Source organism: Talpa occidentalis, unplaced genomic scaffold (assembly GCF_014898055.3).
Source record: "Talpa occidentalis isolate TD23 unplaced genomic scaffold, MPIMG_talOcc4v2.1 talOcc4.15, whole genome shotgun sequence".
NCBI classification, from domain to species: Eukaryota; Metazoa; Chordata; class Mammalia; order Eulipotyphla; family Talpidae; genus Talpa; species Talpa occidentalis.
This window is the reverse complement of record NW_023601543.1, coordinates 225331-238047: the sequence shown is the minus strand read 5'-3', so window position 1 is coordinate 238047 and position 12717 is coordinate 225331.

Here is a 12717-nt window from a genome sequence, read left to right as displayed (position 1 = left end):
GAGGGAGAGGAGGGAGAGGGAGCCGAGGGAGGGAGGGAGGAGCGCAGGGGACTGAGGTGAGGGTGCACGGATGCCCTGGGGAAGGAGATTCTATGGGGACGACACCTGAGGGGGTGGGGGGGAAGCGGATATTGTTTAAAAAAATTTTAAAAAAAGGTAAAGAGTAAAAAAAAAAAAAAAACTGGAATAAAAAAAAAAAAGCCATCACAGACAGTGAGCCATTAGTAACCCTAATGCAATACTGGCCCCATGCCAGTGACTTGCTCTTCGAGATAAACAACCTAGATCAGACAAGTAATGGTGGGATTCTTTCTGGGCTCTAAGTATCCACTGAACATTTCCAATGTCACTAAATAATCACCAGTGGACTTCACAGAGTTGCCTGTAAGCTAGTTCTTCTTTGTCCTCTTTTCTCACAATTCCTCTCTCCTCATGTTCCCATTCCTTAAAATGCCACCGATTTAACATATTCATGCTATGGCATTCTTCGGTCGTCTTCCGCAAGCCCTTTCGGATTTTATCCTTGGCCCCTTACCTCCCACTTTCTAAACATTGAACTGTTTGAGGTCTGCAATATGCAGGGGAAATTAATCTCCCATACTTTACCTGTATGTATCAGAAACAGAACTTAAATGGAAGCGCTCATGCCTTCCAGAAAGATGAATCACATGTATGTCTGTGACCCTTGTGTTGATACATTATTGGCTAATCACTATAGAGACCACGGCACAGTTAATGCATTTCAGTTAATAACTAGACATTTACTATCACAAGTTTTTTTCCTACACTAATGCGTGTTTCATCATGGGAAGTGCGTCAGCCACCGCATGCTCGCGTGTTCCGTCCGTGGAGTCCTCACGTAGGCCAAGTTCGTGGAGAAAGCGCTTGGCTAGGAGTCAGGAGAGTGACTTCTCCGTGGCACCGCTACTAATCAGCTTTGTGTTAAGCAAGTGTTGTTAACATCTCTTGCCACCTGCATTCCCTCTTATGTAAAATGAATTGGCTAGAATATAAAATTTCATTGATTTGTGTTTTGCTTTATAGTAAAAAGATTCTTTTGTAAGAACTGTCTTGTCTGGCCTCATAGCAACCAGTCAGCCAAGCAAAGCAGGTGTTGTCTTTTTCTTCTGCAAGTGAGGCCCAGGTCGACGAGAGGACTCGTGAGGGAGACCGAGTCAGAGAGAACCTTCCAGCTGCAGCGTCCCCTCCTCCCTGGCGCTGTGGAGCCCTGGAGGGCCGGATCCCAGCCGCCTGCACAGAGCAGCCCAGCATAGCCGCAACCGTGCCTGGCTCTCTCCCTCCTGCTGCGGCCTTGCAGCTCCTGCTGAGCCCCTGTTGTCCACCTTGGGAGGCTTTCAAAGGTGTCCTGACTATCTGTGGTGGCCTGGCCACAGATGAGGAGGAAGTTGGGGGCTTGGGGGCGCCATGCCAGGCACCGGGAAAAGGGCTGGGAAGAGGAAGAGTTACCTATTCTAAATGGCTTCCTCCAGGCTGCCAAGATTTAAACAGTAATCTTGCAGCCCATGAGGTTTTGTTGTTGTTTGTTAATCATCCTCTCCCCTGAGTCATTCTGACCACGAGGCGAGGAGCCAGCTTTCCTGCTTCTCCTGGTATCTGGGGGTGGGGGTATCTCCAGGGTTGGTACCCGGACTTGGTGAGGAAGCAGGAAGGGCGTGCCAAGTGCTGGGACAAATCATCCCCATCTTATTATGCTATTGTGAGTCTTAAGAATTAGCCAACTGTTTAATTCAAAAATTTGTTTTGAGCAGATGTGCAGAGTCTCTCTGTCTGCCTGCCTGACTGCCTGCCTTTCTACATACCTACCTCCTGCCTAGCTACATACCTGCCTGCCTACTACCTGCCTTGCCTGCCAGTCATCTGTCATCCACCCTGAGCTCCCCGGCATCTGAGCACACGCAAAAGCTCAGCGCAGCTTCTGCCTGTAAAGACTGTGGAGCAGCACAGCCCTGGCATCACCACGATGTGCTTTTCAACTGCTGCATCTGTAGAGCTAACGCGTTTTCTTTTTTATTCACTGAATGTGAAATGCACTTGAAACGCTGTTGATATTGCTCCTGTGAAAAGCATTTGTTGGTTTTAGTAAATCCTGCCTGGTGTTCTCCAAAGGGGACATTGCAGTGAGAGAGGTTTCTGGCCAAAGTTTGTCAGAAATGCTGCCAAAGTGTGAAATAAGCCAAGGTTTCTTTGGTGCCCTTCCAACCTCCCTGACTGACTCTGAAGTCTCCAATGCCTTTAAGCTGCCCCCCAGCTTTTCTAACCTCCCTCCTGTTGCACCCCACCCCACCTTACTCGTGCAGGTCCCACGCAGTTTTCTCCTGAGCCTTTTGCCGCTCGGACTGTATCTCTGTTCTCTTCAGAAGGCTGTGGCCTGAGTACAGAAGGCTGCCAGCCTCCCCTCCCCCCCACCTGGTATAGGCCCTGACTCAGTAGAATAAGCTCAGTGAAGGGCAGCCCCGTTTGCCTCTGGTCAGTCCCATCAACGCTCGAATGGCAGGGTTTTTCCTCTTGGGACCAGCCTGTTAGGCCCATGACCCATTTGTCTTCTTTACCATCTCTGTTTTCCCTCAAGATTCTGTAAGTGCATTACTGTCTATCACGGGGGATGGCATTTGACAGAACCTCAGACAAATTTCTAATGACAGCTCTAACCCTGACTTGGACAATTCTCTAGCCATGCTTGAAAAGGAACCCGGAGTTCATTTTGGACAGCAGTGCACAGTCTCTCTCAGCTCACGGCACAAACAGAACACGGTACTTGTGCATCTCACTGGCAGAAACACGTCCGGCTACCTGCAGCCAGAGGCAACTGGTGTAGAGGTTCTTTCTCCCCAAACCCCGGTATGGCTTCCGCTGTGGGGCTGCAGGAGGTGGCCTTGTTGCCAAGACAGCTCGCTGAGAGGGGGGCCACAAGATTTTCTTTTATTTTCCCCAACTTTTCATCTTAAGATGAGTTTTCTGTACAGTGTCTTTCCAAGTAGACTTCCATGGTCTGAATCCATCAATGCTGGTAACCCACCGTCTCCCCAGGCCGGAAGCCCATCCCGTCAACCTTGACTTTAATCCCCGCACAAACTGAGATTTGCCTCTCAGAATAGGGCACGTTCTTTCAGGTGTGGTTTGACCAGAACCAATTTAAGTAGGATTTTTATACCTTCTTTCCTCTGTGTACCACACTTTTATTAATGAAAACTGGCATTTTGCTAAGTTTTCCAGTAGGTCCACATCAGGAACTCACAGACTCACCGTGAGCTAAGTCGCCTAGGTCTTTTTTCTCATGTGAAGCTTTTTTTTTTTTTTTTTTAAGATTTATTTATTTATACAATAGCTGGGGTACAGGCCAGGAGGAGGGTGAGAGGATTCACTAGAGACAGAGCGGGGAGCAGAACAGGCAGACAGACTGAAAGCACTGTTGAGGGGAGCAGCGGGGAGACAGGAGAGGTCTGCTATGCCATGTGGGTTGCTCCCTGGCCGGCCGGGAATCGAACTCGCACTGCAGAGGCTGCGGACAGCTTCACAGCGCTGCGCTCAACCCACTGCGCCACCAGGGAGGCCCTCACTTGAAGCTTTTAAACTGTTCCATCCTGAGTATTTGAAGGATTTTCCCATTGATCATTATCACATTTCATTTTTTAAGGTAACGAATCCACTTCAGTTCTGTTCATCCCTAACCAAGTCATCAGCAAAAGCACTGATAGACCAGGGACTCCAGTCTCCCTACACCTGGCCCTTTGTCCCTTCCCTTCCTTTTTCTTCAGCACCTTTTATGTGGTGAAGAAAACATGCGCTGCAGGAGAGCTGCTTCTGTGTAACTGTTCGCCGAGTCACGGGCCACTGAATTGTGTGTCACCTTTCTAGTTTTTCATAAATATATCATGAAACTTGGCTAAATGCCTGTGTTGTGCGTCCCGCACGCGCAGAAGCTGCCTGGCCTAACAACCCCGAGGACGCAGGGCCGTGACCCGAGCTTGTAGGGCTGTGTCTCTGGCTTGCTTGAGAGAAAGGCACCAAGGGAAACCAGAGCCACATCTCCGCATGGCAAGAGAGAAGGGAAATTTGGGGGTCATGGCATGAGAAGGGAGATATATCGGGGCAACTGAGAGTGGCAACATGTAGCTTTCAGACGTGCCCTTGATGCCACGGTGCTGAGGACTCTGGAGCCTCCCCAGGGCGGAGGCACGCAGCAGAGATGGTAGTTTGCACACAGGGATATTGTCTATGACTGCCCTTTCTGAGTAAGACGAAGGCCATCCAGAAGAGCAGGGATTAGGCAGGGTGGGAAAGGTGTGACGGCCAGCTGCATAGGCCAGCTACTGACCACATTGCTGTGTATTGTTTCCTGGTCACTGAGCTGCTTTCTAGAGCATCATGCCAAGGGCCCACGACACGCCAAATGTGACGCTCAGGAGAAAAGTCTCAGTCCACTGGAGATTGCTAGCTGGACTGGGCACCACAATAGAACCTCCGTGGTAGCTGCATTTGGGACTTTTGTTCTTGCAACCGTCAGCATGGAGTTTTTAGTAGGAAATGAATGTATTCTGTCAAAACTGGCTGTTGGTCATACATGTAGGTCTCTGGTGATTATGACTTTTTTTCCTTCTCATCAATAATCATTCTTTTGATAATAACTTCTAAAACCCTGACTAGACTGCATGTAGGGTCACATTTTATAAGTTCTGAAATTTCCCCTTATTCTTCTGAAACTAAGAACTATATTTTTCAGTCTCTATTTTTAACAGATCTTACAGTTTTTAGAGCAGCTTTATATTCACACAAAATTGAGCAGAAAGTTCAAAGAATTTCAATATAATCTCTGTCTCACACATGCTCAGCCTCCCCCACTGTCATCCTCCCGCGCCAGAGTGGGCCAATGGTTACAGTCACTCTTGGTGTCGTGCATTCTGTGGAAATATGTATAGTACAGAGTCACCATTACAGTGTCCTACACAATTGTTTCACTGCCCTAACACCCTCTGTGATCTGCCTGTTCGTCATCCCCCAACTCCCGATCACCCACCAATCTTTCCACTGTCTCCATAGTTTTGCCTTTTCCAGAGTGTCATAGAATTAGAATTGTACGGTACGTTGTCTCTTCAGAGTGCCTTCTTTCACCTGCCAATACGCATTTAAGTTTCCTCCATGTCTTTTCACAGATCGTTTCTTTTTATCTTTGAATGATGTTCCATTGCCTGATGGGCCACAGCTTGTTTATCAACTACTGAAGGGCATCTTGGTGGCTTCCAACTTTTGGAAATTATGAATAAGACTGCTATAAACATTTGTGTGGAAATAAAATTTCAACTTATTCTGGTAAACACCAAGGAGTGGGATTGCTAGGTAGTATGTTAAGAGCCTCTTCCGCTTCTAAGAAACTGCCAAGCTAGCTTCCAAAGTGGCGGCTCCATTTTTCATCCCTAGAGCAGGGAATGAAATTCCTGTTGCTCCACATTCTTGGGGTTTCATCACTCCAGCAGTTGTGTAGTGGTATCTCCCACAAATCTTCTTTGGCGAGGGGTCTAGTGAGGTCTTTCAGCCATTTTTTAATGGTGGTAATAACACTTAATATGAGCGCTACTCTCTTAATAACATTTTAAATGGATATTACTGTATTTCTAACTATAGACGCTGTGTTGTAGAGCAATCTTTAGAATCTGTCATCTTGTATAAGTGTAACTTTATGCCCATTGAATAACATCTGCCCATTTTCCCACCCCTGCAACCCTGGCAACCACCACTCTATTTTCCATGTCCATGACTTTGACTATCTTAGACCCCTCAAGCACAGGGAACCACGAGGTGTTTCTTCTGCGACAGGCTTGCTGCGCTGATGTGCACTTTCCGTTGTCCATTCATTGGTGAATGGAATTTCAGGGTGTCTCCGTCTCTTGGCTACTGTGAATAATGCCGCAGAGAGCATGGAGTGCAGGTATCTCTTCAGGATCCTGCTTTTAATTCTTTTGGATATATACTCAGAAGTGGGGTTGCTGGCTAATCCTTTTTTAACTTTGGTGGGAACTTTCACACTGTTTTCCACAGCAGGTGCGCCATTTTACACCCCCACCCACAGTGTACAAGAGCTCCAATTCCCCACACCTTGACCAGCATTTGTTATTCTTTGATAATAGACTTCCTAACAGGTGTGCAGTGACAGCATAGTTTAGGTTCACATTTCCATAAAGATTAGAGGCGGGGAAGCATCTTTTTTTTTTTTTAAGATTTTATTTATTTATTTATACAAGCATTGGGTACAGTCAGAAGCACGGGAGGGTGAGAGAATTCACCAGAGTCAGAGGGGAGAACAGAGCAGACAGAATGACGAAGTACACTGCTGAGGGGAGCAGCGGGCGGCAGGAGAGGTCTGCGCGCCATGTGGGACCCTCGCCCGGTGGCCCGGAATCAAACTGGTGCTGCAGAGGCTACGGGCAGCTTCGCAACCCAGTGCTCAACCGCTGCACCACTGGGGAGGCCCGGAAGCATCTTTTAGGGTTCCCTTCTCATTCTCCGTAAGTCTTCAAAGATCATCAGGAGGGTCTCTCTGTGACGTGTGTCAGTATGAATATGCTTGAGAAGACTCGAGCCATTGAGTGAACTATACGCTTTCCCATTTCACAAACTATGTCAGGCTTAAAATATCCCTTTTCCGTGTTTTAATTTGGCCAGTGGGAAAATCACTATCTTTTACAGGGACGATGGGAGCAATAACAGAAGGTGGGTAATTGTGATTTTTTTTTCCTCCACACAAATGAGCGTGTGTGGGTAGTAGTAGTGCTCAAAGGAGTAATCGCCGTGATACATCTTGCAACGGGAATAGGAAGACATAAGTTGTATTTTATCTTTTATTAAGATGACATTGGTTTACGAGTTTGGTTGCGTTTTAGAGGTCTGGATCTCCCCCTTCAGGTGTTGTGGCCATACCACGCTCACAACCCAACCCAAGCACGCATGGTCCTCCACCACGGTCCATTGTGCTCCTTCTCTGTTTTCTGTCCTCTGCCTCACTGCACTCTGGTAGCCTCAGTTCTGCCATCAGAGTTCTAGGGTTTCTTATTGGTTTGGTTTTATCTGCCCCTTTGTTTGGTGTCTCTGTGTTCCCTATATAAGCGACACCATCTGGTCTTTGTCTTTCTTTTTCTGACTTATTTTCACTTACCATAATTCCCTCTAGTTCCATCCATTTTGCTGCAAATGTGAGAGTTTATCTGTTTTTCCTAGCTGAGTAGTATTCCATTGTGTATATAGACCACATCTTTCTAATCCACCCATCTGTCTTTGGGGACTTACGTTGTTGCATGTCTAGGCTATTGTAAACAGTGCTGCAATGAACATGGGAGTGCATGCTTGCCTTCAAATTAGTGTTTTTGCATTCTTTGGACAGATGTGATTTTGCTAGGTCATATGGCAGATCCATTTTTAATATTTTAATATTAATTAATTTTAATATTTTGAGAAACCTCCATGTTGTATTCCACAGGGTCTGGGCCCATCTGCATTGCCAACAATGTGAGCAAGGGTTCCTTTTGCTCCACATCCTCACCAGCACGCTCTGTTTCTGATCTTTTTGATATGGGTCATTCTCACAGGTGTGAGGTGGAATACACCTTGGTTTTTATTTGCATTTCCCTAAAAATAAATGATTTTGAGCATTTTTTCGTGTGCCTGTTGACCATCTGTTTGTCTTTGGAGAAATGATTATTTAGGTTTTCTGCCTATTTTTTGGTCTGATTATTTATTTTCTTTTTGTTGAGTTATATGAGTTCTTTGTAGGTGTTGGATGTAAGCCCCTTGTCAGATGTATGGTGTGCAAATATTTTCTCCCATTTAGTAAGGTGTCTTTTTATTTTGGTGTCAGGTTTTTTTGTTGTTGTTGTTGTGCAAAGTATTTTGGTTTGGCATAGTCCAAATTGTTTATATTATCTTGTTTTATTTGCTGTTACAGGTAAATTCACAAAGACATCTCTGAAACCTGCTTTGTGGGGTGTTTTGCCTATATTTTCTTGTAGGCATTTTATGGTGTTAGGTCTTACATTCAAGTTTTTTAGCCGTTTTGAGTTGATTTTTAAAATTTTTTTTGAATTTTTTTTTTATACAAGCACTGGGTACAGTCAGAAGTGCGGGAGGGTGAGAGAATTCACCAGAGCCAGAGCGGGGAGCAGAACAGGTAGACTGATGAAATACACTGCTGAGGGGAGCAGCAGCCACAGCAGGAGAGGTCTGTCGAGCCATGTGGGACCCTCACCGGTGGCCGGGGATTGAACAGGTGCTGCAGAGGCTGCGGGCAGCTTTGCAGCCCAGCGCTCAACCGCTGCGCCACCAGGGGAGGCCCTTTGAGTTGATTTTTGTGTATGGTGTGAGATAGTGGTCTAATTTCATTCTTTTGCACAGGGTGTCCAGTTTTCCCAGCACCATTTGTTAAAGAGACTTTTCTTTGTCCAGTGTATATTCTTGGCTCCTTTGTCATAGATTAGTTGTCCATGTAAAATTGGGTTTACTTCTGGGCTCTCAATTCTATTCCATTGATCTGTTCGTCTTTTTTTTGTTTGTTCATTTCAGTACCATGCTGTCTTAATTATTATAGTTTGTAGTATTATTTGAAGTCAGGGAATGTGATATTGACATTTTTCCTCTTTTTGTCAAGATTTCTTTGGCTTCAGGGTCTTTTGTGGTTCCATATGAATTTCAGTAATATTTGTTCTTTGAAGAATGACATAGAAGCTTTCATAGATATTGCACTGAATCTGAATATTGTTTTGTGTAAGGTAACCATTCTAACTATGTTAATTCTTCCAGTCTATGAGCATGGAAAACTTCTTTGTGTCTTCTTTTATTTCTTTTAACAATGTCTTGTAGTTTTCTTTGTATAGGTCCCTCACCTCTTTCGTTAAGTTTACTTAACAAAGTAATACATGCACACACACACACACACACAAATATATATGCAATTGCAAATGTGGTTGTTTTCTTGACTTGTTCCTCTTCTAGTTCATTAGTTGCATATAAGAGGACAACTGATATTTGTGTGTTGATTTTGTAGCCTGCCACTTTGCTGAACTGACTGATTGTTTGAATTAATTTTTAGTGGATACTGTAGGGTTTTCTATGTATATTAATATGGTGTCTGCAAATAATGACAGTTCTTCTTTTCCTTTTGGATTCCTCTTAGTTCCTTCTCTAAACCTGATTTTAATCCTACATCCCTCCCTGTGCTCGTATTTGCTGTTGTGATTTCTGGCAAGTTGTTTCCCCTCTATGGTCTTAATATCAAATGAGTTAAGGTGAATGATGCCTAAGATCTTTTACAGATTTTGTGATTCCAAGAGTCTATTTGGCTATAAAACTTTTATTGTCCTGGAGACTCACTGCTGTATTGTTATACATTGTTATACAATATGTTATACATATTGTTATACATTGCCCTTTGGTTCTTCCTATGTTTTCCTTTTTTCTTGTCCATTTCTAAATGTATTCTTTTAGTCAATTCAGATTGGATTTTAATTGAAACATGGAGTTGGATAGTCCCACCTTTTCTAGGATATTTACATTGAGAAATATCAACAAATGACAAAAAGTCATTTGTAGAGGTACCATAAAGTTACCAGTAACATCAAGTTAAAAGTAAATTCTCTTCAATAAAAAAATGTCTGCAAACTTTGGAAATATCCAATTACTAGTAGACATAGACTTTTAGGATGTTAGGTATTGTAGGTGAGAAAATCTCTTGTTCTGGGAAGTGGAGACCAACTTTTCACTCTCCTTTAGTTTCCGTGAGGAAATATTCCCCATCCACTCTCACAGCATTGGTGGGTTCCCTCACCTAAAGTTCTGGTCACTTATCTGACTGGTGAATTTGAGAGCTGATGTTTTGATTTCAGTATTCTTGGCTTTTCTCTCTTTCAATTGGTTCTAAGCTCAGACAAAGTAAAGGAGGGACTCCTCAGCCCTTATAATCAGGAAGTAGAACTCCTCAAAACCTAGAAAGCAAGTGCATGCTTTGTCAACTTCAGTCATGCTCCAGTATGTATCTGGGGAATCATAACAGTAAATTTTTTATCTGAGCAGAAAGATTGTCCATTTTCCTAGCCAAGACTTTCGTGGATCTCCCAATGGACCTCTTCATGATCCCTGTTAACAGAGGAAATACCTACTGAGTGACTATTTGACTTTGAATGCTCCAGTAACCTTGAGAAACTCCCCCCAGAAACATAACGTAGAAGATTTGAATCTTATGAAAAAAACTTTAGACTCGTGTTTGGCTCTACTGGTATAGTCCACATAAGCTTGGAGGTTTTTTGAACAATGTAGAGATATTTCTGATGGTATCTACAGATTCTGTTGGATTATTACTTTTAGAGTGAACGGGCTTATTATCAATGGGAACTTCTCCTAGAGGAACAGAAATTATTCTCTCTTTGCCTTTATTGTTCATGCTCTGAATTTAGGAGAAACCACTCTAACCCTACTCTCCTAAAATGCAGTTAGGAAGAGTCTCTATAATCTTATTTCAGGAGAGAAAAAACACCTTTGATGGCTGCTGTAGAATGACACCAGTGCCCTTCAGAAGGGACAGGAGAGGCCATGCTGAGTGAGATGCTGGCCTGTCTACTTGTGACTCTGTTATGTTAATCTACAAAGTATCCAATTCTAATGTTCTGTTTTTCTGGCTGAGAAATCCCTTAGCAAATACTTAGCAAATTAACAGTCTGTGTTCCTTTGCCAGAGCTCCCAAATCAGCCCTTTCCCTTGGATCAAAAAAGGTACCAAAAGCAGGAGGGGAGGAACTGAAGAGTGGCTTTTGGATGGTGTTTTCAAGTTCTTGGTTGAAGCAAGGGAAAGAAATAGGAAATTGTGATGTGTTACAAAATGTGAAAGCCAAGTCGGTCTAGGCTAGACGAGAAACCTGTCATCTATCGTCTCACTATTGCTATGTTTTATTTTCCTGGCAAAGTTTAATTTTGAAAAATTGTAAGTTTTTCAACTAAAAACAGAGTATAGTAAATTCTTTCACATACTAATCAGTACATAGAAAGAATGGATTCATTCCACAAATATTTTTGAGCTCCTACTCTGTGTCAGCCTCATGTAAGACATTAAAGTTTTCATCATGAGCAAATAGCCGTTAAAAATACCAGATATTGGCTGTCTGCACTAGCATTTATAAAGAAAAAGTACAGAAACTAGGTGAACATATACATCTGATTTTATCTTAGGTGAATAATCAAGAATGATTTTCCTACCAATGGGGTGTTTACACTGCAAGCTAAAGGGTGAATAAAAGTGAGACAAGCCAAGGTAGGTGAAGAGGTGGGGCAGGAAGACATTCAAGGGAATGGGAATAGCAATATGGAGAGACCCAGAGGCATGAGATTCTATAATTATAGAATCATTTAAAAGAAAGTGTGGCTAGAAACCATGGCTGAGTGCCAAAAGGGAACGTGAGAAGAACAGCAGGGGCAGATCTTGCAGGCTGCACAGGGAGACAACGCCAGTCTTTACGTGAGGACTGGTGTGTAAGGGGCTACTAACACCACGTGTGAGCTGTGATGACGATGGCTTTAGCATGGAATTGTGGAAATGGAAAAATGTGGTCAAGTTTGAGAGACATTTAGGAAGTAAAACACAACAGGACTAGGTACTGTGTTGGATGTAGGGTATGGGGGTTTCTATAATCATTTCAACTTGCTTGATTAGATGGGTGTCGGGATCATTTGCTGAGATACAAAATGCTGGAATTGTGGAGTTTATTTTTGGTGAAAGAGAAGTGATGAGTTCTATAGCAACATGGAGCTTGCAATACCTGTAGAGCATTAATACAGATGGTGAGGAGGCAGTTGGATGTATAGATCTGGGTCTGGAGAGAGGACTGGGCTAGCGACGTTCATTCAGGAATGGATGAGATGATCCAGGGAGATGTGGGAATTCGCCCAGGACAGGAGCCACAGCCAAGCGGACCAGTGAGGGGGAAGTGGGAGGTGAGAGGAAAGTCGCCTACGAGGTGACTGGGGCAGCCGGGGAGTTGGGGGACAGCAGGGCAGCAGCTGGGGGCGGGGACCAGGAACCTGAGTCGCCCGCCAGGCCTAGTGGACGCTGACAGGTGCCCTCCTTCCTGCCCGTGGCCGCGTCTTCCCTGGTGGGAGGGCAGAGGGCGGGGTGGCCCTGGGCCCTTGGGTGCCCCGGCCGCTGAGGTGTCCGGGCCGCGTCTGTCCCACCGCCAGGCCCCCTGCGCCTCGTGGCCCTGGTGGTCACCGTGGCCCTGACCTGGATCGTCGTCAGCAGCCTCCTGGGCGCGCCCGGCGGTGGCTTTCCGCGCCTCCAGCAGCTCTTCACCAGTGAGTGTGGGGTCTGCCCGGCCCGAGGTGGGGGGCGGGAGGGACGGGGCCGGGGTGCGGCCCTGGGCCTATGCGTGTCTGGGGCCGTCGCCGCCTCAGGTCTGCTCCCCGCGCCAGGCCGACTGGCCCGCAGGATCCGGTACCCGGCGGGCGCGAAGGGCAGGCCCCACCCTAGGGGAGGCCCCGCCGCACCCTGCCCTCGCCTGCCTGGCCCTGAGAGCGGAGGGGACGCTTTGCCCCGAGCACCTTTTCCGAGGCCGAGCCGCCCTTTTCCTGGCCGGGGCCCGTGCCCAGGGGCAGCACGGCCCGCCTGCCTTTGCCCCCGGCCCCTGCGCCTGACTCCCCTTGTGCCCGGCTCCCGGCGGGGGCCAGGCTG